This window comes from Pongo abelii, chromosome 6 (assembly GCF_028885655.2).
Source record: "Pongo abelii isolate AG06213 chromosome 6, NHGRI_mPonAbe1-v2.0_pri, whole genome shotgun sequence".
Classification (NCBI taxonomy): Eukaryota; Metazoa; Chordata; class Mammalia; order Primates; family Hominidae; genus Pongo; species Pongo abelii.
Genome location: NC_071991.2, coordinates 105,301,771 through 105,328,898, shown reverse-complemented (window position 1 = coordinate 105,328,898; position 27,128 = coordinate 105,301,771). Strand labels below are relative to the sequence as shown.

At 37.7% G+C, this 27,128-nt stretch overlaps 1 protein-coding gene across 44 annotated transcripts in view; it reads left to right on the top strand.

Moving 5' to 3' along the window:
* Positions 1 to 27,128, top strand: part of NRCAM (neuronal cell adhesion molecule) — a 314,284-nt gene that overhangs the window by 143,932 nt on the left and 143,224 nt on the right. For 41 of the 44 annotated variants that reach the window (XM_063726137.1, XM_063726124.1, XM_002818345.6 and 38 more), the window contains one exon: positions 673 to 738. The exons of the other annotated variants lie outside the window; for them this stretch is intronic. The gene's annotated coding sequence lies outside the window, so the exon portion shown is untranslated. The remainder of the gene's footprint in view (positions 1 to 672; positions 739 to 27,128) is intronic. 44 annotated transcript variants of the gene reach the window in all.

Here is a 27,128-nt window from a genome sequence, read left to right as displayed (position 1 = left end):
TGTCACTGAATTGGTTGTTTAAAAAATGAAACTTAATGTGCTCAGCTGTGATTGTTCTACTCCCCATCCCTCCTCTCTTTCTCTGGCTAATTCTCAGCTGGACTATTTGCAAAGGAAACATTGAGGCTGACAGGAGGAGAGTTGGAGAGTTGGAGATTGCAGAACTTGGGAACTGTCCACCACTCAGCCTTTGTCACAGCCCAGGTGGAACTCACTCCTCAAATCTTGGTTGTTCCCAGCTTCTCTTTAAGACCCTTGTTGAAAACCTGGGGCCTTTCAAACATAACCTAAAAAATTTCTATGCTACCAAATAAAAAATTTAAATAATAATAATAAGCCCATAGCAAAGTATTTTATCCACACTGTATAGATACATTACAAAAGCCCCTTTATTCCTCTAAACTGAAAAGAGGAATCAGACGTGACTCTCTAGGCTGGAATCCTTTAATGGGATGTCCACCAGAGTTCTGGTCACTTCTCTGCTGTCGCTTTTGATTGAAGCCAGCAGAGATATGTTTTGGCAAATCTAGTCATGATTTGTCTTCCTTGCAGGGCTCTCTCTTTAATTGTGTTTCCCATCAGAGAGCTGGTTGGAGTTAATATATTGACAGTCTGCTGTGATTGATGGCAATCAATGTCTTGTTAATGTTTCCCCCATTTTTTAACCCACAGAACAATGCTAAGAAGACGTTTGGTTTAAAGAATTAAAAGGAAGAACAACTTAAGAGCTTCTTCAAAGTAAGAGTTTGTCTTCTCAAAACATTTGAATTCGTAGTTAAAGATGAGAATTATAATATAAAATAATGTGATTATGTAATATTATTGCCATATTTAATACTTTTCAATCCAGAGAGTATGATAAAAGACAGAGAGTAGAAACATAGATGCAAAAACATTAATCATACCAGTGTCAAAGAAGATAGATCAAATACATAGAGAAGAAAACCAGCCCTCACATCCTTTCATAGTAATAAGATTTTTGTTTAACTAAATCATGAATCATAAAGCCTAGAAAATAGAGAGCAGAGGAAAAGCACTGCTGGTAAAAATGTTTATAAAGGGACTAAAGATTAAAAATTATAGGGAATCATTTACGAGAAAATAATTTTCTTTTTGATTCAATCATATATCAAAAGTCTCCTGAGGGTATACCATCCATTAATGATTTTTCTTGTCTCACAATGGAGTCCAAAGAATAAAAATATCTCCTTTGAAAGTTTAAATGTTACTTTGAAATGTGATTTCTGCTTTGTAAATTCCTTCCCCATTTCTTATTTCCTACCCCGCTGTCCGCGTCATTCCTATTTATGCCATTCAGCATTATCAGCTCTAGAATGGACCCCATTAGGCCTATGATGCCTTCGGAAAGGCCATCTATTATAGTACTGAACTTGATGAAAAAATAATCTTACTAGGAAATCTGGAACACAGTTCAGAGAACTGTATCTCAACCAATAATAGCTTTTTTAAGGAATTATGAGAGCACGATTGTTCAGACATTCAGTTCTTTACCTTGTTGATTTCATTTAACAAATAAACTCATGGATTTTAGTTAAGGAAAGAAGATTGTATACAAGATTTTGAGATAGTAAAATCCATTGAGCATGTTGTCTCTTGTTCTTGAGAATTCTTAGGTTGATCCATTGAGATGTCCTTTTGTAATTGAAAGGAAATGATTCATGCCTCAGCTGAATTTGCTTCCATTGTGTTGTATTGAAACTGACTTCATATGACTAGTTCTTACAGTGTTTCAAAATACCATCAGAAATCCCCAAATTAGTAGACTGGAAACTAAGAATGTTGCTTTGTAAATCAAATAGCACAAATTTTGTTCTGCTTGAACAGTCCCTGAAAAGTGAAAATTAGAGACTAGCAAAATTGATGTTAGGTAATTATGACCAACACCAAAACAGCCTTAATTTTGTACAAATGGCTCTTTTAAGAGAAAGCTCCCTTTGTTGATGCAAAATGACCTATTTTATAAAGTTTTTATGTACCCCTCTCCTCTACAAGTGTCCTTATTTCATAAAGAACACCTGCAAGGTAAAGCAATGTGATAGTAAGTACCATCCATTCTGACAGGGACATATACCAAATTACATTTGTTAGCAACTAGGAGTGACTAGTAATGGTATTAAGTATGGTGGCTTACCAATACAATACTAGCATCAGCAGTAAGGTGTGGAAAATTCTTTCGTAGATAATATATTGTCTGATATCTATAAGGTAGTAAGACACTGAGGGCGGGAGTTTATTTGTAAAAATGGTGTTTTCTGGTGAGCAGGGAAAACAGCGGCCACTGTGAGTAAGTACCTGGTGCCCTTTTAAGGTGGAAACGCTCGGCTCAACAGCAGGTGCTCTCCCACTTCCTAGCCCGCTCTCAGGTAGTTCTAAGGGAGTTTTTCTGGCTGGATGCATTATTTTTTCTTTCTTCCATCGTGTGAAGGGTATTCAATTGAAAATCTCTGTCTTCTAGAGCAACAAGTGAAAAGGCTCGATTCTTCTTTTCTCAATACACACTTCTTGTTGGTCTTTCTGGCTAGCCTTTTGTTAATTGGCTTAAGAGAGCTTTTAGTTGTCAGGTCCTATGAGAGCCACTAAAATGTCTCATTTTTTGGTTTCGTGAATGGTTGAATCTTGTCAAAACTAAATACTGCGTCTTCCCAATTTGTTTCCCTGGCCTCACAAAGACTGACTGAAACTTCCCAAAATTCTAAAGCACACTTATACTCAGAATGTCCCTAGGCTATTCAAGTATTTGGCCTCTGACATTAGAATAAATACATTTTTTTCGTAGCTACTTAGAGTTTTCAGTAGTTTTTCCCACATTCACTGGCATGCTGTGATGTTCAGAAAAATGCATGCAGCCAAAATTGTGGACTGTGGTTTGCAAACTCTCAGGCCCATCCCACATCCTTCTCTTTGGGAAGTGTCCTCTATCTGCCCTTATCCAATGTCACACATAAAAACTGCTCACGTTTGCCATTAACCCTAATGTGTACATTCTCTCCCTGGGAAGTCTAACTTCTACCTGGGTTGAAAACCTTGAGCTAAAATGCAAGGTTAGTGCTTGTGGTGGCTAGTGGTGCTAGTGGTGGCATTTTGATAATCAACCAGAGTGAGGAGAGAGGATGCCTCTGAAATCACTTCATAAAATGAGTTTTCTGCTGGCCACATTTGTGTAAGTTTGGTGCTGGTAGTAACCATAAGGAGCCTGAGGAAGAAGAATGCCCAGGCTGCACCTTAAAGCATGTTCCCATTTGGCAAGCTGTGTATGAAGAATAACCTGACAAAGTGTTGGAGTCATTTACTGACTGTTTTGGTGGATGACTTGAAATTTGTTCTTTCCCTTGGACTTTACAATACCAGGTTGTTAGGAGAAGGGTAGTTACATCCTGAATAGATAATAGGAAAACTGGTAAGAGTAAAAAGACTTTTATCTTATAATTAAGTTGATTTGTAAACGTGAAACTGTATTTTATTACAAAATCCTAATAGTTATACGATTTTATACTATTTATTTATTTAATTTCTTTCTTTCTTGAGATGGAGTCTCACTTGTCACCCAGGTTGCAGTGCAGTGGCGTGATCTCTGCTCACTGCAACCTCCACCTCCCGGGTTAAAGTGATTCTCATCCCTCAGCCTCCTGAGTAGCTAGAATTACAGGTGCGTACCACCATGCCTGGCTAGTTTTTGCATTTTTAATAGAGACAGGGTTTCACCATGTTGGCCAGTCTGGTCTTGAGCTCCTGGCCTCAAGTGATCTGCCTGCCTTGGCCTCGCAAAGTACTGGAATTACAGGCATGAGCCACCATGCCTGGCCAATTTTTAATACAATTTAACAGTAAAGACAGCTATCAAAATTTTGTCCTACAGAATCATTTTAAAGCTGAGAAGTTTTATCTCATGTTAGTTGATACCAGTCAAATCAAGAAGACACAGCACCCATAGAAAGAATACTTGCCCCATGAAGCTGAAGATAAAAAGCTCATGAATAAAGCAGTTACTCTGGGACGCCTAGACCCTAAACCAAGACAGGGATCTAACTCCAAGTAAAAAATACTTACCTCTTTATTGTTTTATACCAGTAAAGTTTGATTCAATATGTAGTCATCTGGAAAACTAGAACAATCTTTTCTTATACACATTAACTTCCTCCCTCTTCACTGTGACATAGCAAGCATGAAGGCAAGGCACAGATTTCAACTAAGTGACATCTCTTGAAACATAAGCATACTTGGACAGTCCCTCTATTGTGACCGTGATGAACTTTTTCACAGAATGACTACTTACCACTGAAACGCTGCATTCCTGGAAGCTGAATGACAGTGCAGCGAAGAACATTCTGTTCTTTCAAACCAGGCGACTGCCCAGCTTTCCATTTCCACATGAAGTCTGAGCAGTGCCCTCTGTTCTGGGGTCAGATGGAAGCATATTAAATCCAATGTGCAACATTTCTGTAGGGAGGCTAAATTACACATTTCCTGATATTTATCTCTGAGTTTTATTCGCATCCATGATTGAGATGCCTTTATTGATTAGGCATCTCATTTCTGCCTCTTGCATCCTGTCCTCATTATTCTTATGGGACACAGCCATTTTTCTCTGGACACCTCACCTTATCCCCCTTCTCACCACTCCCACCGCTCTGGGCTGCTCAGTTTGATAGCTGTTTCTGAAGGCTCAGAAAGAGCAGTTGAAATGTGTTTGAAGAAAGACATCAGCATTTTCTCTTGGGAGATAGCTGGGTAAGGATAATGCCATAGTGAGACAATGATGAAAACAGTGGCATTATGTTTTTGTGGCAGCAATAATTGGTGCTAGTAGTCAGTAGAAGGAATCCTGCAACTTTTATGTGTTCCGCCCTCTCCTCCCACTGTAGTCTAGTGGGAAGAAATATCTGGTTTGAAACTGGAAGTAAAAAACTGCCTGAGTCACTCCAGTACATGAAATGTAGAGCACTTAGCATTTATACACCAAAGGGCTAATGCGTGACCTTTGCAAATAGCTTCTTGCGTATACTTACTGGATTTGATTTCTTTTCCTTGCTGTACTTTTGGCTTGTAGTTCTTAACTGTTTTCTGGGATTATTAGAATCAGAACTCGTGATGAAATAAGTCTAGATTCGTGACCCATAGAGTTTAATTTTGAGGTTCACCAAAATGACCAGAACAGTGCCACCAAAAGGCAGGGGCACTGCCCTGTGGCTCCTGTTCCCAGCAAGTACAACCTCTATTAAAATAATTCTCACCCTGAGAGGAAGCTTATTCCAAATGAAAGTTATAAATGGCATCCCTTATTCATTGAGTTAGGATCTTTATATTCAGCATTCTCATCACCAGAATCATCATTTATTGAACTTTAATTGTGCAACATAACCTAATGGGTGAGATACTCCAAGTATGGACAATTGGAAGTGAGACACAGCAGGAATACTGGAAGGCCTCAGGTGTTCAGGTCCACATGGTACTCTATACAAAGGTAGACATGTGTGCCTAGGTTCTGCGGGTATTTTATCATGTCTGTTCTTTCCAGCATCTGGCCATTTCATCCCTGGCTGCTTTTGGAGGGAGTTGAATCCTGACAGGAGGGTTATCTAGGGAACTACCCAGGAGGAAAATGAAACCCAGTGTGGAGCAGGAGGCCAGGACCAGGCTCCTGCTGGTAATGCAGTATGTTGCTGTCACAACTGACTGCATACACAAATAGATGCTTGGATTTTTTTTTTTTGCTTTGCTTTGTTTTCTTTTATTTTGCCTTTCATGACAGCATTCATTTTGTAAGGCAAAGAAAAAAATCTCTTGGACGGATTCAAGTTTTCATATCTGCAGAAGGCATTTCTACAGCTATTGTCAAACTTAGCTGGTCTGTAAAGATTCTTTGTTTCTGGATGACTGTTGCAGAAAGCAAGTTCATAAACTACCACGAATACAGGAGAGAATGATTTCTATTGAAAGAGTCGATAGGATATGGTGCATGGAGCCAGTCCTGAAAAGGGTTTTGTTTCTTGCAGCATGGTGGAAATTCACATTCAGATTGCTGCTCTGTGCTCTTTAGCATGCTACAGTGAAACAATGGGCATGCCAGCCGTTGTAGCAGTGTTGATTAATGCATTCCTTGAATGTGTTGATTAATGTGTTCCTGGGATGCCTCCTTAAGCCGCCACTGCACCTGAGGTGTGTTGGATATGCCTTCTCCCTGGCTGCTGCTTCGCTCACATGATCCCTTTTGCACATGGGTCTTTTGTGTGTATATTTCACACCACTGCCTTTGTGAATAAAATATAGATCTAGCAGACTTTTTACAGACATATTATCATCTGACAAAAGTGTCTACATTACAATCTAGTTGGGACTGTATAAACTATGATGTTCATAGGAGGAATGCCCTTCTAATAAACACAAATGCTTGGTGGCATGGCTTAGTGGCATCTCTCTGTCCTGTGCATAATCCCACCCAGGGATTTATTTTTATTCTTTTCAAAAGTTTTGTAAAGAAATCAAGCTGAAAATACTTATGGAGCACAGTTTGCACTTGAATAATATGGGAAGAGATGTGTAAATGGATTGCCCATTAGACACTTGGTACACTTGGAGTCTCAGTTGGAAACCCACTCCTTTCAGGCCATCCAGGGTAATTCTGTTTTCACTCTGCTTCATTCCAGGTTGTGACTTCTCCTGCTGTATTCTGAATTCTCATTAAATAACATGTTTGTTTTGTAGCATGTTTCCAGAAAGATTTACCTTGATGTGGTTCTACCTAACTAATGGTTTGAAAAAAGATAAGTGGGAGGTTTTTGTAATTTGTAACTTGTAATTTGAGACATAAGAATTCTACTGCTACTTTAAAAACTTTCTAACCTTTTAATTCTCAGCAAGAAGACCAAAAGGATTAGAAAGCCATGTTTTAAAATGGTGTGAGAGGGTTCAGGCATAGAAGAAATGGCCTAATGGTGCTGGGGTGATGGCATTGCCTGCTGTGCCTTGAGGTTCACACTGTAGTATTTTAACAGAGGAAACCATCCGTGCTATTCAGAAAAATTACATTTAACATTGGGAAAAGCAAAGCAAACAAATTCATCTTGAATAAGAGGGAATTTTTATATAATAAAAAATTGTCATATGAAGCCATTATATAAAGAAGTGGTAAAGTCTACAATATTTATTGCTGTTAAATCTTGGCATGAAATTAATGGTGAAGGATGGCATTTTGATATTTTTAAGAATAAGACTTCAATGAGGATTCTTTATTCTTTTAACACATATCAGTGACAAGACTATTCAAAGGTCTGCTTTGAGGTTCACAGAATACATAACTTCTGTTATTTCAGTAATAATAATTAACCCCAAAATTTACTATTATTTTAAATGGTTGTTTATATCTGTCTCACAGAGAGTATTTGTGGAAAATGGAAAATATTGAATTATTTCTGTTGCATTTGCATACATAAACTTCTCTTTTGAAACTTGAGGTACACAGAATATGTGTTTAAATCATTTTAATACATGTTAGATTTGGAAGCTGTATTTGGAAACACTAATCTTATTTGAAATGTATTAGTTTTCAGATAACTTTTAATTATATGATCTATTTAAAAGCAAAATGCACCAAAAAAGTATCTAAGAGGGAGTATACATGTATAACCAGACATGCATTTTCTTCGTTTGCTTGAATTCTGCAAGAACTGAAGGAGTAAACAAAGAGAAGCAGTGAGCACAATTAATCTGGTTTTCTGCAAAGCTTTTGATACTGTACTGAATAAAGCTGCTGACAGAAGCTGTTAGCTTGGGGAAGGAAAGGCCATAGGAAGAACAGGTTGTGAAAGGAGAGAATGGAAGGCGGAGGCAGTCCAACACGGAGAAGCAGCACAGAGGAAATGGCTTCTGCGGGTTTCTATTTATCTACTTTTGTCAAAAAGCACGGAGAAGATGCAGTTAATGTAGTTTCCTAAATGGCTTCGTTCCCTGGGGCAAAAAAAAAAAAAAAAAAAACTGAGAAGGAACTTGACAAATATGACTAGACAAAAGTACCATATTTAAATGATTCAAATGACCTGGAAAATATATCTACGTTCCAAGTGTCCTATAAAATATTTCTTTATTATGTGACATTTCTCTCTTACTGAGAATCCAACTATAGATATTCTTTAATGCAAAAACAGTCTTCAAATCCATTTGGTTTGCAAAATAATAAGTTATTTGACTGGGATATATTTTTAAAGGTATCTGAAAACTTCCTTGCCATAGAGGAGTAGGAAAAATAAATATATTCTACCCAAACCAGAAGTCATCCCTAAGGAAAACATACCCTAAATTTTCCCCTGGGTCTTCTCGTTGATGGTTGTTGATAACCCAGAGCAGGTTTATGGTAGATTGACAGACATTTTTATTTTCCTGAAAACAGACCTTTAGATGCTGAGATTTTTCTTCTGTAGATCAATCTCCAAGTTCAGCAAGGAGGTAGATTTCAAATAGACTTCTTAATTCTGTCCAAATTATTTTCTTTCTTGTAATGTAGCTGCCTTGATCTAGGAAGTGAGCCAATATTTAGGGTATGGAAAGACCTTTGTTAGAAAGAGTACACAGTGGAAAGCCTTTCTTTTATAAAACAGATTTCCCTCAGTTATGAGTCAAATGTGGTTCCTCATAAGAAGCATGTTCAGTAACCATTGAATAAACATTGTTCATAGTTGAACCTAGAACCTCAACATTTTGTTGATAATAAATCATAGTTTATTTTGAAGTCATTTGAGTCTCATTGGTACAAATAAAATACTAATTTATGGAACCTACATCTAATGCCTGTCTGGTGGCCATCTTTATTAATAAACATTATCTATTGCTTGTTATAAATAGGAACTGTGAGAGGTGATAAAATGCAAAAAGAGCCAGATATGGCTCTTGCTCTTCAGGGAATCACACTCATTCAGATGTATATGTATAAATTGACTGTTCATATACACACATATGTACATCAAAAAAAAAAGCATGGAGTAGCATTATTGATGGTTAAATGTGTTGTAGAGGCCAGAAGTGCTCTAGGAGTTCCAAAGAGTGGTGACCGCTAGGTACTGGGAGACTAACCAAGGTTTATGACTGGTTTGGACTTTAACTGATCATTAAGGAAGAATTATTCTAAAAGTAGTTTAGAAAAATTAAAAAGAGTAGAAATTACAGTGGGGAAAATCACGATGTCTTGAGCAGGGAGGGAGAGAAGCATGGTATTTGAATGGTAAGAGAAAACAAGTAAACCAGTTTAAAGCAGCAAGTAGACCTAAGAAGTGATTGAAAGTAATTTTTGAGAGGTGTTCACTTCTTCCCTCCTTTCTTCATGAATGAATGATCGTTTATGCATTCATTCATAAGTGAGCTACTGTGCTTCAGACATTCCTAAACAGTAGCAAGTAAGCTATACATGAAGTGTATACAGCACAGTAATTGCAATATGGTGTAATTAGTACAAAAATATGAAAATATACATATATTATGTACATCTATATTATGTACATATGCATGTAAAGGTATAATAGTGATATAAAGGTAAATGTAGCAGCTCTGCATGGCGGCATCAGGAAAATCCTTGAGAAAGAACATGAAACATGGGTGGACATCCCCCAGGCAGACATGGAGAAGGACATTCCAGGCTCTGGGAGAGCTGAGGCCGAGTAGATCCTACGTGAAGCCATGTAGTAGATACACTCCAAGTGATTGAAGGTGGAGAAGTTGGAGGTGCTGTGAAGACAGGTTGGAGAGGTCATCTGTGGCCAGGAATTTGGGATAGATTATGGGATTCCACTTAAGGATTTTGAGTACAGGAGTCACGTGGTCAGATCTGAGTTCAGAACAGACACCCCAGCAGCTATATGTAGGATAGATTGGAGTAGTGGTGAAATCAGAAGCTGGAAACCAGTAGGAGGCTAGAGATGATAAGAAGCAACAGAGCTTGGGCCACTGTCCTAGCAGAGGGGCTGAAGAGGAGACAGTACACAGTGTATTTGCCAACTGAGAATGAAGAATGAGGAAGAGCAAGGCCTGATCTCTGCCGTTAGAGACTGGACAGATGGTGGTGATACTGACCAGAATAGAAAATGTACCTGAACAGCCAGCCACAGTTGCTCATGCCTGTAATCCCAGCATTTTGGGAGGCCGAGGTGGGTGCATCACTTGAGGTCAGGAGTTCGAGACCAGCCTGGCCAACATGGCGAAACCCCATCTCTACTAAAAATACAAAAATTACCTGGGCATGGTGGCACGTGTCTGTAATCCCAGCTATTCGGGAGGCTGAGGCACGAGAATTGCTTGAACCCGGGAGGCGGAGGTTGCAGTGAGCCAAGATGGAGCCACTGCACTCCAACCTGGGCTGCAGAGCAATACTCTGTCTCAAAAACTAAAATAAAATAAAAAATAAAATGCAGCAGAAGGGCTGCTTTTAAGAGGAAGACAGGACTGGGATGAATCTGTTGTTTAAAATATGTCTAATTGTAAATATACTATACTGAGTTTGAATTATATTCAGTTATGAACTCATTAAGTTCTTGAGTGAGAAGTGATATATGCCTAATGTTGTTTTGAGAAGGCTAATTTGGCATCTATATTTTAGGAAAGTTTGGTGAAAGGACATGGAAGATGAGAAAAGCAGTTAGGAAATTATTGCTTTGCTAGATATATTTGTACTGAGATCGCAAAACTACAGGTGAGGCCATGGGAACGGTAGGCAGAGCTGCTGGGAGTCAAGCAGGTTGCCCCTTGAGGAGGACAGTAGCTCCTTGCCTTTTGTCACTTTGTTTAAATTTACCAAGAACTTTAGTTCCATCATTCTGTGAATACAATCTTAGTTGAGACGTATTTGCATATTTGTTCTCAGTTGGACATCTTAATTGGAACTCAGAAAACAGGGTTGGCAGCAGTGATAACTGGTCATCCCAATTTGTCCTGAGATTTAGTGTACTTTTTTGAAGAAGTGGGGTGGTTTCTCGGGAACTCCATGCAAGTAGAATTCATGCCATCAGTCATCTCCAAGAGAACTAGCTGTAGAAACCAAAAGGTCAAAAACTCATATTAACTGAGGGACCTAGAATGTACACAATTCAGACTGAAATTATTTTCTCAAAGAGTGATCTGAATGAAGAAAATTTTGCCAAGAGCAAAAATGAAGGAAAACAGTACATAGCATTCCCAAGGGTCACTGGAAACATTTTTTGAAGCAATAACATGGAACAATATGTCATTATTACTAAGCAGACAAATTTGAGTGAAATATAAGGGGAAAGAGCTGCATTGTTTCTGTTGTTGATATTTTTGTGGGGTTTTTTTTTTGTGCTTTGGTCACTATTTAGAAAGGGTGATCAATTAGACACAGGCCAAATGTTTAAGGTGATATTTCTGTGAAACATTTTCATCTTAATAATTATTTCATATTTATTATGATGAAAGGCATTTAATCCTAGAGCATGTACAAAGCTGAGTCGCAAGTCTCAGAAATAGTGTCCTAAAGTGATGTATTGGCCTCAGAGGGAATTCGTATGTACTTATACACAAATTCACCATAATGAATGCACCAAATCATACTTTTAAATGCCCAAATAATTTATGTTCATAAATTTTTCATTTTGAGCCCCTAGATATTTTTTAATCAAAACCCATATCACTATCCATTCATCTTCCATTCAATCAAATGGAAAAGAGCCATATATTTTTCAAAAATAGCAAAATTATCTAATTTCCCTTCTACTTCTTATGTCCATAGGATAAGCAAAAGAAAAAAAATCTGAAACACCTGAGTTGGCACTTTAAAAATTTATCCCAGAAACATGAGATGGGATGGTCAGAGGTCATGCAGTTGGTGTCATGGGGGCACCCTGCCTGTTTTCTTCTGTAGCTCATACCAGTCACGCCTTGTTGGTGCTAATGACTTCCCAGGTGCCTGGTACCAATTCTTCATTAGTTGCTGTTGTCCTAGAAATCATTAGTGATCTGTGTAGGTCATGGAACCTATCTTCTGGAAAACCACTTAATACTTATTTTAATTTCTGTAAATGTTGTCTGTGGAAAAGAACATCTCCACATTTTGCTTGCCATTGTTCTGAATCTGACTGGCATATAACACACTTTGGCATCTGTAATGAAATTACATTAATCGTCTGTCCTTAACTATCTTCCTGGTAAAAGGAATGGGAAATCTTTGTTCAGATATGCAATAACACTATTTTAAAATTGTTCAAATTATATAGAATCTTTGCAGATTATGTTAGAGAGTTCATTACAATTTAAATTCATTTTATTATCAAAATTATTCTTTGTTTTTTGGTATTACATAGTGGTCTTCCTTATAATGGAGTGTTTTACTTCTATTTATAGAATATAGAGAATGTTGTGTAGTTTGCTGTTTTATTTTTTTAAAGAACTATTTTTAACAAAAATTTGATTCAATGAAATGTAATTCTATTTCCTGAATAAAACGTAAAGTAAAACGTAATTTTTAAAGAAAAGCTTTAAAAATGTATTTTTTTAAAAAGCTTTCTGTTATTGAGTTGTATTGAGTATTATATTTTAATCAAAAATTTGAATTTAAAAATAATCTTTTCTAAGATTGAGTTTCTCTTAACTCATAAAATATTTTACTGCCCCCAAATGAGCACCATAATTTTAATGTCACAATAAATTAGAAAAAAAATGGAGAAATTCCAGGTTGCAAAGCCAGATCTGATACAAATTTTGCCTGATGCCTTTATTATTACCTTACACTTCCTCCTAGCCTGTGTGCCTCAACAGGATAGACATGTGACATTTTTCTTTGGAAATTTGACTTAGTCTTTTCAGTGGTGTCCCTAGTTTAACACAACATGGAGGCAAAATGTTTTCTGGAAGGATCTCAACTTACCCAGGGATGCATTTCTCTTTTGCTTCTCTGTTTGTGGCATATGCATGACATAATGACCTTTTTAGAAAATAGAAGTTTATTATAAAAATAGCATCTGGTATCCTCTAACATTTTATTGCATAAAGATAAATTAGTTTAATTTTATATAACATATTTTAACTTCTTCCCAATGGTGATGGCCTTCTTCAATATTTAATAAGGTAAAATTAGCATAGTATTACAATAACAATTGAGAATAATCAAATATGCCGTAAGCAGTGTTTTTTCAATATCAGGGTTTTTTCTCTCTTCTCTTGCTCTTTTGTTAAAAAAAAAAAAAAAATGTCAGCAGAAGTTTGGGGAAGGATTAAATTTGTATGTAGGCAGTAATATCTTAACAGTAGGCTTAGATATTCCTAGTGATACCTGTTCTGAAAACCATATGTTCTACTGTAATAATAGCAGTCACCATTTATTGAGGCTTACCATGTACTAGACATGTTCTAAGTACTGCACATGTTTTATCTCATCCTGACAGTAACTTGTTATTTATACTCATTTTATAGATGAAGACATCGAGGTACAGTGTTAATTACATCGCTCAGGGACACAGAGCTAGTAAACGGTAGAGCAGGGCTTCAAACCAAGGCAGTCTAATTCCAGGGTGCATGTACTTCACCACCACATCGCTGCTTGGACACAAAATGTGCCCACCAGAATGCTTAATTAGTTCATAAGAGCAGCACTTGGCCTTGAGACTTCTGGTCAATGTGCTGTATGTACATGACAAATAAGGTCTCATATGGAAGTCAAAGTTATTACCCTGCTGCCCATTCACATCAAATAATAAATCTAAAGACTGTCAAGGTTGTTGCACTGCACATGTGGCTCTAAATATCTAATCCACGTTTGTGTGCATTGCAGAGAATAAATAGGTGCAACAGAAAGAGAAAAACAAATTCTAGACCAAACAATATAATATGGTTAGGAATGCTTGCCTGCTATTACATTGGGTATTCTTATCTCTTATATGACTGATTCTATCTGAAAAAAAAATTCTTGGACTTTAATGTCATTGTGGTTTGCTCACAGGTCTGACCTTTGTCCACAGTAATAGAAATCGTGGTAATGAAAGCTCACTTTTTATACCTTTTCCCCAACCCATGCCACCTCTTCTTTCCTAGTGCTGTCACGCAGGAACTTGAGCCACGTTTTATTCACACAGGATTTCAAAGGCAGCTCGGTAACTACTGCTTCTCAGAAGAAATTTCCTGATAGCTGCTTTGATGTGACTTTTTACTCCTTTCCCTGGCCCCTTCACATCCTCACCCAGTGTTTTGGTTTTTTTTTTTTTTTTTTTTTACTTTTCTTTCTTTTTTTTTTTTGAGATGGAGTCTTGCTCTGTGACCCAGGCTGGAGTACAGTGGTGTGAGCTTGGCTCACTGCAAACTCTGCCTCCTGGGTTCAAGCGATTCTTCTGCCTCAGCCTTCCAAGTAGCTGGGATTATAGACATGCACCACCAGGCGCAGCTAATTTTTGTGTTTTTAGTAGAGATAGGGTTTCACCATGTTAGCCAGGCTGGTCTTGAACTCCTGACCTCAGGTGATCTGCCCGCCTCGGCTTCCCAAAGTGCTGGGATTAGGCATGAGCCACTGCGCCCAGCCCCGTATTTGTGTTTTAATAAAAGAATCTGGAAGATAGTCTTGAAGAGAGCCAAGGAAGGAAAATTTAAATCCTATCATTAGATTCAAGCAGTAGAATTCCATGTGGAGGGTTTGGGTTTGTTGTTGTTGTTGTTTGTTTGTTTGTTTTTTGAGATGGAGTCTCGCTGTGTTGCCCAGGCTGGAGTACTGTGGCACGATCTCGGCTCACTGCAAGCTCCGCCTCCCGGGTTCACGCCATTCTCCTGCCTCAGCCTCCCGAGTAGCTGGGACTATAGGCGTCCACCACGACGCCTGGCTAATTTTTTTTTTTTTTTTTTTGTATTTTTATTACAGACGGGGTTTCACCGTGTTAGCTAAGATGGTCTCGATCTCCTGCCCTTGTGATCCTCCCGCCTCGGCCTCGCAAAGTTCTGGGATTACAGGCATGAGCCACCGTGCCCTGCGGGTCTTTTTGGGGGGAAGGGGGTTGTTTTGGGTAGAGGAGTCCTGTCCTGTGAGCCCCTTATAGGACACCCTAAAACTATCTCCTCATATATCCCCCACCTGCTTAGATTATAATAATTTCAGTAACACCTTCTAGACAATGATCATGTTAAATATGTACTTGTTTCTTTTAATATGATTATTAGTAATAAAGTATAGCTTTGCAACACCGATTTTATTTAAATCCGTATTTAGTTTTGTTAATGATCTCCAGATTATAAAGTGTTTTATTCTGGGTGTTTTACTGTTTCTTTGTCCTAATTAAGCTTGTACAAAGCCAAAGCCCTGTCCTGACTCTGCTGCAGGTGGACTGGCTTCCTTGATGCCCCATGAGCAAGCCAGGACACTCCCACCACAGGGTCTTTCACCGAGGCTCCCTCTGTCTGGAACACTCTTCCCTCACATGTCCCCATAGGTCACTGCTTCTTCTTTAGGTCTTTGCTCAGTTATCATTTTCTGGTGAGTTATTTCCTGAATCTGTGGCAAGAAAGTATATTACGCATGTGCATATACACACAAATACATGCGCATGCACACACACAATGACATGTTGGAACCCGTGTACCCCCGCCTTTGTTTTATTTTTTTCTCTGTAATACCACCTAAGAAACTATATAATTTGCAGTTTTTTGTTTTTTTATGTTTCCCTCCCTTTAGAATGTAAGGTTTGTGAGGACAGAAACTTTGGTCTATTGTGTTCATGAATGTATCCCAGCACCAAGAACACTGCCTGGCATGTAATAGGTACTTAATTTGCTCAATGAACAAATGAATGAATGAATGATGACTTATGAAACATTGAAGTTTCAGCCCTTTGTCAGATAATGAAAGTTTCATCCCTTTGTCAGATAATGTTGTTAGCTAATTAAATGCTGCTTTAGTTTTCTGTGACACCCTGATTTCTAAACGTTTAGAAATGGCATTTTTTGGAACTCAGCTTACTCACAAATTCTGCTAACAGGAGGAAAGGGTATTGTGGCTTTCCATTGTTAAAATGCGGAGGTGGAGTTGGAAAACAATCAAAAGAAATGTTCCTCTCATTTTTTGGACCAAATGAACAAATCTAGCATTTGTTTTTGAGAGAATAAATACTCTTCAAAAAGAACAGAAACTGTTCTCAAAATCTTTGAAGTATGTCACTGATCCTTTAACCAGTAGTTGGAGAAGCAAGTATCCTAGTGACAAACACAGGCTTTGTGGGGTTGAAAGCCGATCATAAGTTTACAAAGACTGATTGGGCCTTTGGCTTGTGACTAATGCCTGGCACTGACACAGAGGAGGCTCTTAATCGGCACAGCCACATATATTTTAAGTAAAAATGCTTGTTCTCAAAGAAATTAATTTTTTTGCCTAGTGCCCTCTTTTGGGTTAAAGGAATGCATTGCTCAGGTTGTAAATAACATTAATAATTCTGCCAAAGTGACATCATTTTCTGTAATGGTATAGGGAAACAGATTATTTGGGGAGAGGGATTCTCATTATTTGTTTCTTAGAGATTTTTCTTTTAATAATTAATTTGCTAGTTGTAAAAGCACAAGAGATCATATGAATAAGAACAATGTTCCTAATGGCCTTTCAATTACAGGGTCTGTGTTTTGTAGTACTAACATTAAAGCCAACATGTTTCTTATTAATACAGTAAAAAATATCTATTCTCAAGACCTGATCCAGACCCTGCACTCATATTTGATTTCAGGGTATGAAGACCCCCTACAATCCCCCTCCCTCCAAAAACCATCCTGACCTGCTGGCTAGTGCCTGAACTTCTCCTCCTAGGCTTGGTTTCCTTAATTCAGTTCTATATTTATTGAGTTGCTACTGCTTCAGTCACATATCCGACATGGATATGTGCTCTCTGAGTCACCTGTATATTCTTCCATGTGCCAGGGACTTTCTGCTCTGATCCCTGCTGAAATGAAACCTCTGAGGTTTCATCCATATGTAATACTTTAGTGGCTCTACTTCAGTTCTTTCTAGGCAAAGATATTAGGATATTGAATAGCTGAGGAGAGGGGTAAAGGCCAGTACCTGTGTAAGAAAATGTGCATGATTGGAAGAGACCACAGAGAAGTTTTCCTAGCTTCACAATTACAGAGGCCCCGCTTTGTCCACTAGTTGTAGGGATAAAAGGATACCATTGCTTGAACACCTGTAGTTCTCCGAGTAGTTGACATGCTTTCTCCATCCTTCTTAAGACTGTGAAGCATGTGAAAGTACTTCAGGCAGAAGTGTCTGACTTCCATCTATAACCAAGTGAAACAAAGAATAGCCTTTGCTTCTTCCAGACACCCTCTGGGAACTCTCTGCTAGCTCAAGTGCACTCCTTCAGCAAGTGCAGTGAAGCCCTTTTCAAATGCAGTCATGTGCAGAACCCCCCATATACAAAGCAGAGGGAAGTGGGGTTGCTCCAGAGCCCCTGTTCCTCACCACTCCTCTGTGCCCTGCAGAGGCTCTGGTCCATGATGCTGTGCCCTGGTTGAGGACACTGACCACAGAGGTACTTTGGTGGTTGTCACAAATGCTGTTCTCCATTCATGAAGATGGACTGTTTAGCATTGTTTTCACATCTGCGGACTCAAAAGTCAAATAACTTAGACAATGTGAGTCTTGGCTTTGCCAATTACAAGGAACATGAATGCTATGAGGTGAATGTGTCCCCCCAAAATTCATATGTTGAAGCCTAAATCTCTGATGTGATGGCATTAGGAGGTGGTGTCTTTGAAAGTTGATTAAGTCATGAGGTTAAGCCCTATTGGATGGGATTAGTGCCTTTAGGAAGAGGCCCCAGGGAGCTGTCTTGCCCTGTTCTACTGTGGGTGGACATAGCAAGAAATTGTCTGTGAACCAAAAAGCAGGTCTTCATCAGACATGGAATCTGCCAGCACCTTGGCTTTGGATTTCCCAGCCTCCGGAATTGTGAGAAGTAAATTTCTGTTATGTTACCTTGTTTATGGTACTTTGTTATAACAGCCTGCATAGACTAAGAGAATGGAGAAGTAACTTAACTGCTGTAGACCCCACTTTACTCATCTATAGAACATTTGATTTTAGAGAGGTGTAAAAAAGTTAACATATGAAAAGTGCCTAGTACAGAGCGAGCCCTCTGTAAAGAGTAGTTGTCATTTTAAAATTAAATAAAACTGAATCCCAAATGATACAGAAATCTTCCATTTTAGGGGAAAAATGTAAAATCAAACAGATTTAATGAGGGCTGCAAAATACTTGACAATCTCTTAATCATTTAATCACTTTTTCACCCATTCTTAACCCCTGTTGTTAGTAGTTCTGTACCAAATCATACATGTCATCACTGTGCCCCTTTTTGCTATAGACAAAACGTTTTTCATGTGTGGTGATGCAAATGTGGACTTTAGGGATACTAATGTAATAATGAGCCAGAAGTTAATGAACAGGAAACTGAACAAGAATGGGGCAGACAACTTGGCACCAGAGATGGCTGTGGGGCAGGAAGTATAAACTAAGCATGTCCAAAAAAGGGGAAGTGATTCGGAAGACCGTAAGGGTGAGCTGGACAAGGGGCTGCTTCTGGATCCACTGAGAACAGACTAGACTGCATGCCAAAGGCAAAACATAAATGCAAGTCCCTCTCCTCACAGCACACAAATAGAGTTTGTGATGAAGTGCCCGTTTTCCTTCCCATTACACAAGTAGTCTGTGTACAATTTACCTAAGCCCTTGGATATGTCTATTTTGTTTATTCTTGGTTCAAATGCATTCGTTCTATCACCTAGAAAATTACACATTCCTTCAAGGCAGGGACAATGTCATTTGCTTTATATCCCTTTTAATATCCTTGACTTCCATCTGTGTGCAAAGCAACATTCAGCAGGAAAATGGAAGCCACTTTAGGAATTTTGAACAAGGAAATATACTGGAAAAGCTGGAACTGCAACAGGGAGAAAGAGGGGTGTAGGAGGAAGATAAATGAAGAAGAGGTGATCCCCAGATCCGAAGCAGTTAGCCCTTCTGGGCAGGAGCCCATGAGCTTGTTCCTGAAAGTCCAAGTGGGTTGGTGACACTTGAGTTTGACTGTGAGTTCACTCAAGAGCTGCTGTCTCAAAAAAGGGGAAAAAAAAAAAAAAAAAAAAAAAACCCAGTAAAGAAAGTGCTGGCTTTTCCTGGGCTGCTGGAGCCCAAAATCACATCAACCCTACTGCTCCTACAGCAATTGCCATCAACTGCCTGATTTTAAGATTCAGAACCAAGAATCTTTTGTCTTTATCCTGCTTTCTTATTGCTCACCAGTACCTCCAATTAGCAGAACCTAAGGGAAAGACAACTAGTAAGAGTATGAGAAATTTAGGGTGCAAACTCCTGGCTCCAGTAGTATAAGGTATAGAGGAACAGGTGTGGGCTAAAAGACAATAGTTGAATTAATCAGCACATGTGTGATAGTGGAAAGAGCCCTGAGTTTAAAATTAGAAGACCTGAAATCAAGCCGGTATCTAACTCACAGTACTAATGTGATCTTGTACAAGTTACATAACCTCTCTGGGCCTAAATCTCTCATTTGTAAAAAGAGAATAATAATAATAATATCTTGCAGAGTTTTGGGGAAGACTAAATGATATAATACATATGAAAACCTTTTAGAAATGATAAAAATGTCTGTGAATTTTAGTTACTTTACACAGTCCTGTTGGCAGTTATCAAATTTACTGCTTAGGAAACAATCATAAGGGTTTTAAAATAATCTACAAAAGATTTCTGCCAGTATCACAATGTACTGCCTGCACTTAGACTTCCTTTATGACATAGGAAAACATGACTAAATTAGGGGAGACGTGAGATCAGCGTTGCTTGTCAATTTAGCAGATTTAAAAATGTTTTTTTGCAATTCTCTTCTGATGGGTCATATCCAAAGATAAGCAGCTGAGCCCTCTTAGCAGCAGGAAGGAAGGGCAGCTAGCCTTGGGTTACACAAATCAACTTATTAAGGCGATTTATAAAGCCATCTAGTTAATCAGAAAGGAGGGGAGTGAAAAGAGCCTTTCTTAGCCAAGCCATGATCGCCCGCTGGACAATTAGAAGCACAGTTTTCATTATACTGTTGTAGTCCTCAGTTGGGGTCAGGCCTATGAGCTAGGATACAGCTGGTGGGTGGATGCAGTAAGGCTGTTAATTAATCACAAGGGGGTGGAAACCAAGGATGAGGCATTCACACCGTTTGATTTTCCATGGCCCCCGTTCCACTGCATTGACCCCCGTTTTCTAGGTTGACCTCTGTTAGATTTCTATGAATTGTTGCATGTTAGGTCTTCATTTACAAGTTACCAGTGGAGTAACTTGTAAATGGATTTTAGCAAACCATTGATTTGGGCCTTCATTAGATAGAGATTGGGTTTAATGTCTTTTAAATATTTTACAGTAAAATGCTAGCTCAACCAGTATAGGAGATTTGCTGGATTTAGCTATTCATTTGTGCTTTTAACACTTCAGCTGTTTTACACCAGTTAAAACAACAACAGCTAATTTTTTCCTAATGCTTTCTCTGTGTCAGCCACCATTCTAAGCACTTTCCACTGATTCACTTAAACTTCGTAATAACCCTATAAGATAGGAGCCGTGATCCCCGTTTTTACAGGTGAGGAAATTGAGGCATACAGACCTTAAGTAACTTGCATAAGGTCAGTTAGTAAGTGAGGGGCTGGGCTTTGAATCAAGGTCAGACTGGTTCCAGTGTGTATTCTGGACCACTAGGAAGCATTGCCTCTCAAAAATTGAAACTGCTGTCTCTACTTGTTTGATGATTTTTCACTTAATTCTGTATGACATATTTAACAACACAGACTTTTGTGGATAAAACATACTCCTGAATTAGCAAGCAAGTCTCTAAAACTTCAATTGCATCCATGTTTTCAGGTTATCCATTCTGACTTTGATATTGTTTCAGTATTCTAACACTGGAAATTAAAATATCTAAACAGTTTTTTTCACAAGTAAAGAAATGTACTACATAAAAGGACCAGAATAAGCATCTAGTGCCAACAGAAACTTGGACATATTATTTTACCAATTAGGAAACAGTCCCAAAGGGACCAGAGCTACTTAGTAGCCATGCAAGGTCTAGACAGCATCTGGCCCTGCATGTATTTCTTACACCCAGAGCCCTGAAGCCACATAGCACTTTTAAAATTGTTGGTACCATTTTAAAAAACAGTTGATTTCATATGAAAATTTGAATTTCTGGCTAAAAGAAAAATGAGGTGATCTGCAAAACTGGGTGTATATTTCCCTGACCACTATTAGCTACAGCTGAGTAGCAGCACCCTGCACTGTTTAAGCAGGGCCCCAGTGCCCTTTCCTCCACTGCACAGCTATATTCTTTAACTTTAACTGTTTGGTCCCCTTAGACATTTGAGTCTGAGACCACTAAACTAATTGGAAACAAAGACTTTCTGATTTCTGTCATGTTGTCTTTGTGTAACACCACAGTGTTCTTTCAGAAAATTATGGCCATTTAGATTTCAGATCTTTTTTTTAAATGTTTTAGCTTAATATTATAGTCAGGTTGCAACTCCTCTTATGGAGTAATAAAATTGTGTCTCTTCCTCCATACTTTCTTTTCTCTTCTCTCTCTGTCGCTCTGTCTCTCTTTCTCTCTCTCTTCCTCTCCCGTTCTCTGTAACTTAGAGAATTTGTGGTGACATGTTAGTTTCAGGCACGGTCAAAAGAAACATTGATCACTGTCTTCATTTAGATGCATTAAGTATATACATACATAAAAAATATACTTAAAAACCAGTCAGTGATAACTGTCGTTAGCCAGTCCTGACTCATGCTTACCTGTCAAGAAAGACACATTTGAGAAAGTACAAACTCTTTAAAATCAACTTGTCTTTTTCTGTGTTGTTATGCCAGTCATTACACTGTATTAATCTCTGGTTTTCTAATTATATGGCATCAGGCATATGACCTCTAAGCATTTGCTTGTTCGCTGGCTATTTTTAATTAAAAAATAAATTGCATAATGAAACTAATTCTATTTCCCATTGAGATAGTGCATTTTGAATTACTCAGAAGGGAGTCCAATTAAGTAGTATTTATCCAAAGTAAATGCAGGAGATAATAAAATATTTCCATGGCATGTTTAATTCAGAACACTCATGCTATATAAATTAATTTGGTGTTGGATTGAGGTTATATGGAGGAAGGAGTTGCCCAGAAATGCAGCCCTTTTCTTTTGATCTTGTATATTTTATCTGCCAACAACTGAGTGACTAGATTCTGGACTCGCCGGTTTTCGCATTGGAAATGTGACTAATCCCAGGTGGTTTTGTTCATTCTCTCTGAAAGATTTCTCTCTGAAAGTGCCCAGATGTGAGCACTGTAACTCCAGCTTTGTAATGCTGTTTATCTGGCAGCAGAAACCCTATTTGCAATAGTTAACTATCTTTTTTACATTTGCCATGGTCCAGCAGTGTTGCAGAGCTTTGAGCCTACAGTAGCGAGTTGATGACAATCAGCAGATTCTAAAGCCTTTTCAGAACCCTGAAAGAATAGATAATGATAGTACACAATGCTGAAATGACAAAAGACATAATGGATAGTCAAATGTTGATGCAATTTAGCTTCTAAAAAACGATTACAGTTCATTTTCTTTGATTATCTTTTTCAAGTTTTAACTTCAATTCTTTATTGTTTAAGTTCTGTAAAATGGCATCCAGAAAAACATTACCACATGAAATCTGTCAGAAATGTTTAGATAGTTGTAATCACAAAGAGTAGAAATGCTTGCTTTGTACCGTACTGTTGACCCAGCTCTGTCCTTCTCTGAGAGTTGCTGATTCAACTTTTTAAGGATCTAAATGATTCCTTTTTAAATGTTTGAGGAAAATGGTTTTTACCTTTTGTGTCAGATAAGAATGGTGTTCCCATCTGAATGAGTTAAACCAACTACAGTAGTAGTATGTTTGCTCAGGACAAGGAAGTCTGGTGGTCAGCAGTGGGAAAATACGGCACCCAACACATCATTTTAAGGGCAGATTATCCTTTTTGCTTTCTGCTTTTCCCTCCTTAGTTTGTGTTCCTAGTCCTTATTCTTTCAATTTGACTACTGGTAATGCCCACATAGTGTGCAAGAAGATTAGGAAAGGCAAAAAGGATGCACGTCTCATGACAGTATTATTTTTCTAACTGACAAATTTATTGGATTTAGCTAACATTGAATGTTGACCTTTGTTGGCTTTGAGATGGAGCCTTTGAAATTTATGAGATTAATGTATAAGCCTAGTTATTATTTAACCTGCCAAGTTTATATTTAGTAACACCATAGGCTTGCTCCAAAAGTAGGGAATCTCTTTCTCTTCATGGGCTTCTTTTTTGAAAAGAAGGAGACTCACAGTACCATTTTTTATTATATTACAGTTGTTCTCAAACCTTAGTGTGCATCAGAATCACCTGAAGGATTCACTGCAATACAGATTCTAGTCCCCAGCCCCAAAGTTTCTATTCAGTGGGCTTGGGGTAGGTCCAAAGAATTTACCTTTTTAGCAAGTTTCCAGTTGATGCTGATGCTGGGGGTCTGGAGACCTCATGTTCAGAACCCAGTGGGGTTAGAAGAATTTTCTGTTACAAGTCAAGATTCTTGCTAGTGAGGAATCTAGATAAGGCTTTAAATAAAGCCTGAATTTCTGTGACATAGGTATTGGTGGCATTTAATTCAACAACCATTTCTTGAGTGCCTACCATGTGCCCAACACTGATGACACTACTATTCTTGAAAAGAGAAAGATGAGTCAAAGATTCTGCCCTCAAAAAGCTTATAAACAGATGTTGGTCAAAATTTACAAAATTTTAGCTAGATGGGAGGAACAAGTTCAAGAGATCTGTTGTACAACATCATGACTATAATTAATAACAATATAGTTTTCTTGAAAAATACTAAGAGAATACATTTTAAGTATTTTCACCACACGATGACAGCTATGTGAGATAATACATGTTAATTTGCTTGATTTAACCATTCCACAATGAATATATATTTCAAAACATGTTGTACATGATAAATATGTACAATTTTATGTCAGCTTTAAAAAAAAAGGCTTACAAACATGCTTCAAGTACCTAAATGACTACACTTAAAAGGCAGAGAATTTATCTATATGTTTTCTATTTATACTGTTGGTAGTGTATAAAGGATTTTTAATGGAATACCAAATTTCTTTGATCATACTATTTCAACTCTTCCAATGGTTATTTTGCATTTCTATTTGAAACAGACAGTTGTATCCTGTGATCGCTCCAAGTCCTAGATAACTTTCGTTTCAGGGAAGTTTCAGCCCCGTTCAATTCATGTGCTATTCCAGTCAGGCTGATCTTCAACCCCCTACCCCATCCTCAGAAAAATAAAAATATAGAAAAGCCATTGCAAGTAATAAAAGAGACCCAAGGTCTAAATCATAACCATTAGCCGAAGAAATGAATAATATCTCATCCAAAGAAGGAAAATTATACCTGCTTCAAAAATAAAAATCACAAGCAAATTCAGTAGTGATGGTCTATATGGTTAGTTACCTGTTTTCTTTTTGGTGGGAGAAAACACTTTCCCTACTGTTACTGGAAAGACTAATGGAGAACTCTCCTGCCTGCTAATTGTTAATGTATTCTAGGATGCATTTAAATAGAAGTGGGACAGGTTCTTATGTAATTTAAACTGTCTACCAACCTGTGAAAGGATTTGTGTCTCCAACAAAATATGCTGTTAAATAAAGATAGGGGTATGCAATAACATATGAATTGATGAGAAGTGAGCTAAACTTATAAGTTTCTTATTAAACCTAAACTAATTGGCATATAAAGATGCATGTACATTAGTTTACTTACAGTTCTCAAAATACTACACTGATGTACATTTTCCATATACCTTTGAGTAGCCATTGCTAATATATGCAGTTGTTAAAAAATTTTATTTTTATGGATTTAGGGGTACAAATGCAGTTGTGTTACACAGATATATTGCATAGTGGTAAAGTCTGGGCTTTTAATGTTACCCATCACCCCAATAGTGAACATCATACCCAATAGGTAATTTTTCATCCCTCATCCGCCTCCCACTCTCCCACCTCTTGGAGTCTTCAATGTCTCTTATTCCACTTTGTATATTCCTTTGTATCCATTGTTTAGCTCCTACTTGAAAGTAAGAACATGTGGTGTTTGACTTTCTGTTTTCAGAGTCATTTCACTAAGGATAATGGTCTCTAGTTCAATCCATTCTGCTGCAAAAGACATTATTTTGTTCTTTTTTATGGCTGAGTAGTATTCCATGGTTATGTGTATACGTATGTGTGCACGTATATATGCTACTTTTTTTAAATCCAATCCATTGATGGACACTAAGGTTGATTCCATAACTTTGCTATTGTGAATAGTGCTGTGATAAATATATGAGTACAGGTGTCTTTTTGATAAAATGATCTTTTTTCCTTTGGGTAGATATCTAGTAATAGGATCACAGGATCAAGGGGTAGTTCTATTTTTAGTTCCTTGCAAAATCTCCATACTGTTTTCCACAGAGGCTGTACTAATTTACATTCCCACCAACAGTGTATAAGCATTTCTTTTTTTTTTTTTCCACATCCTCACCAACATCTGTTGTTTTTTGACTTTTTTAATAATAGCCATTCTGACTGGGTGTTAAATGGTATCTCATGTGGTGTTATTGGTGACATTGTTATTGTCATGACACAAATGGTTTCCATATTCATTTTTATGATTAGTGATGTTGAGCGTTATTTTGTAAGTTTGTTGGCCACTTGTGTGTCTTCTTTTGCAAAATGTCTATTCATGTTCTTTCCCCACTTTTTAATGGGGTTATTTGTTTTTTCTTGATGAGTTGTTTGAGTTCCTCATAGATTCTGGATCAGTTTTTCCTTTGTTGGTTGCATTGTTTACAAATATTTTGTCCCATTTTGTAGGTTGTCTGTTTACTCTGTTGATTATTTCTTTTGCTGTGCAGAAGCTTTTTAGTTTAATTAAGTTCCATTTGTCTATTTTTGTTTTTGTTGTGTTTCCTTTTGAGGACTTAGTCATAAATTCTTTGACTAGACCAATGTTCGGAAGAGTTTTTCTTAGCATTTTTATGGTTGTTCTAGCATTTTTATAGTTCCAGGTCTTACATTTAACTCTTTAATCCATCTTGAGTTAATTTTTGTATATGGTAAGAAATAGGGGTCCAGTTTGATTCTTCGGCATATGGCTTTTCAATTTTCCAGCACTATTTATTGAATGAAGTGTCCTTTCCCCAGTGTATATTTTTGTTGACTGTCAAAGATCAAGAGAGTGTACTTAGAAGAGCTTGAATAAACAACCTCTTTCACGTGCCTTATAAAAATTACCCGTTTAGGATTTCTTAAGATTTAAAAACTCAATGTACTGGAACCTCACTATGTAAGATGTGCCTAAACATAATAAAAATATCATATCTGATTCTATGGACACTAAAGTGGAGTGGAAAAACTGTGGGCTATGGAGTAACACAGACCTGGCTTTGAATTATGGTTCCTCTATCTACGGCCATACCACCCTGAGCGTGCCTGATCGTGTCTGAATTATGGTTCTTCCACTTAATAGCTGTGTCTGCAAAATGAGAGGGGAAACACTTACTTCACGGGATTTTTGAGGATTAAATAAAGTAAGGTACAGAAAGTACTTAGAAGAATGGCACATGTTAGTCATTCAGTAAATACTTCCTTTGCCACATCAAATCTTTCATTTTTTTTTTTTCTGCTTCTATTCCTTTTCTTCCACCTCCTTCCTTTTTTTCCTCTTTCTTCTTCCCCTACTCTTCCTTGTTCTCCTTTTTATTTTTATTTGTTCATTCCAGTGAGTATTATTCTACATAAAGGAATCATTTCACTGAATCTCTATCATCATTTTCATTTATTGAGGATGCACTTAATTTCTGAAAAGGTCATTCACGACCAACACCATGCTAGTGGATAAGGCTTATAAATATTGCTCTAAACAGTGGATTGCAAGCTACTGCTGCTGGCCACACCTGTCCCTCTTCCTATTTTGAGCCATAAATTTTTTTATGTTTTTAAATGGTTGAAAAAGAAAAAAGGAATAATATTTCATGATGTGAAAATTACATGAAATT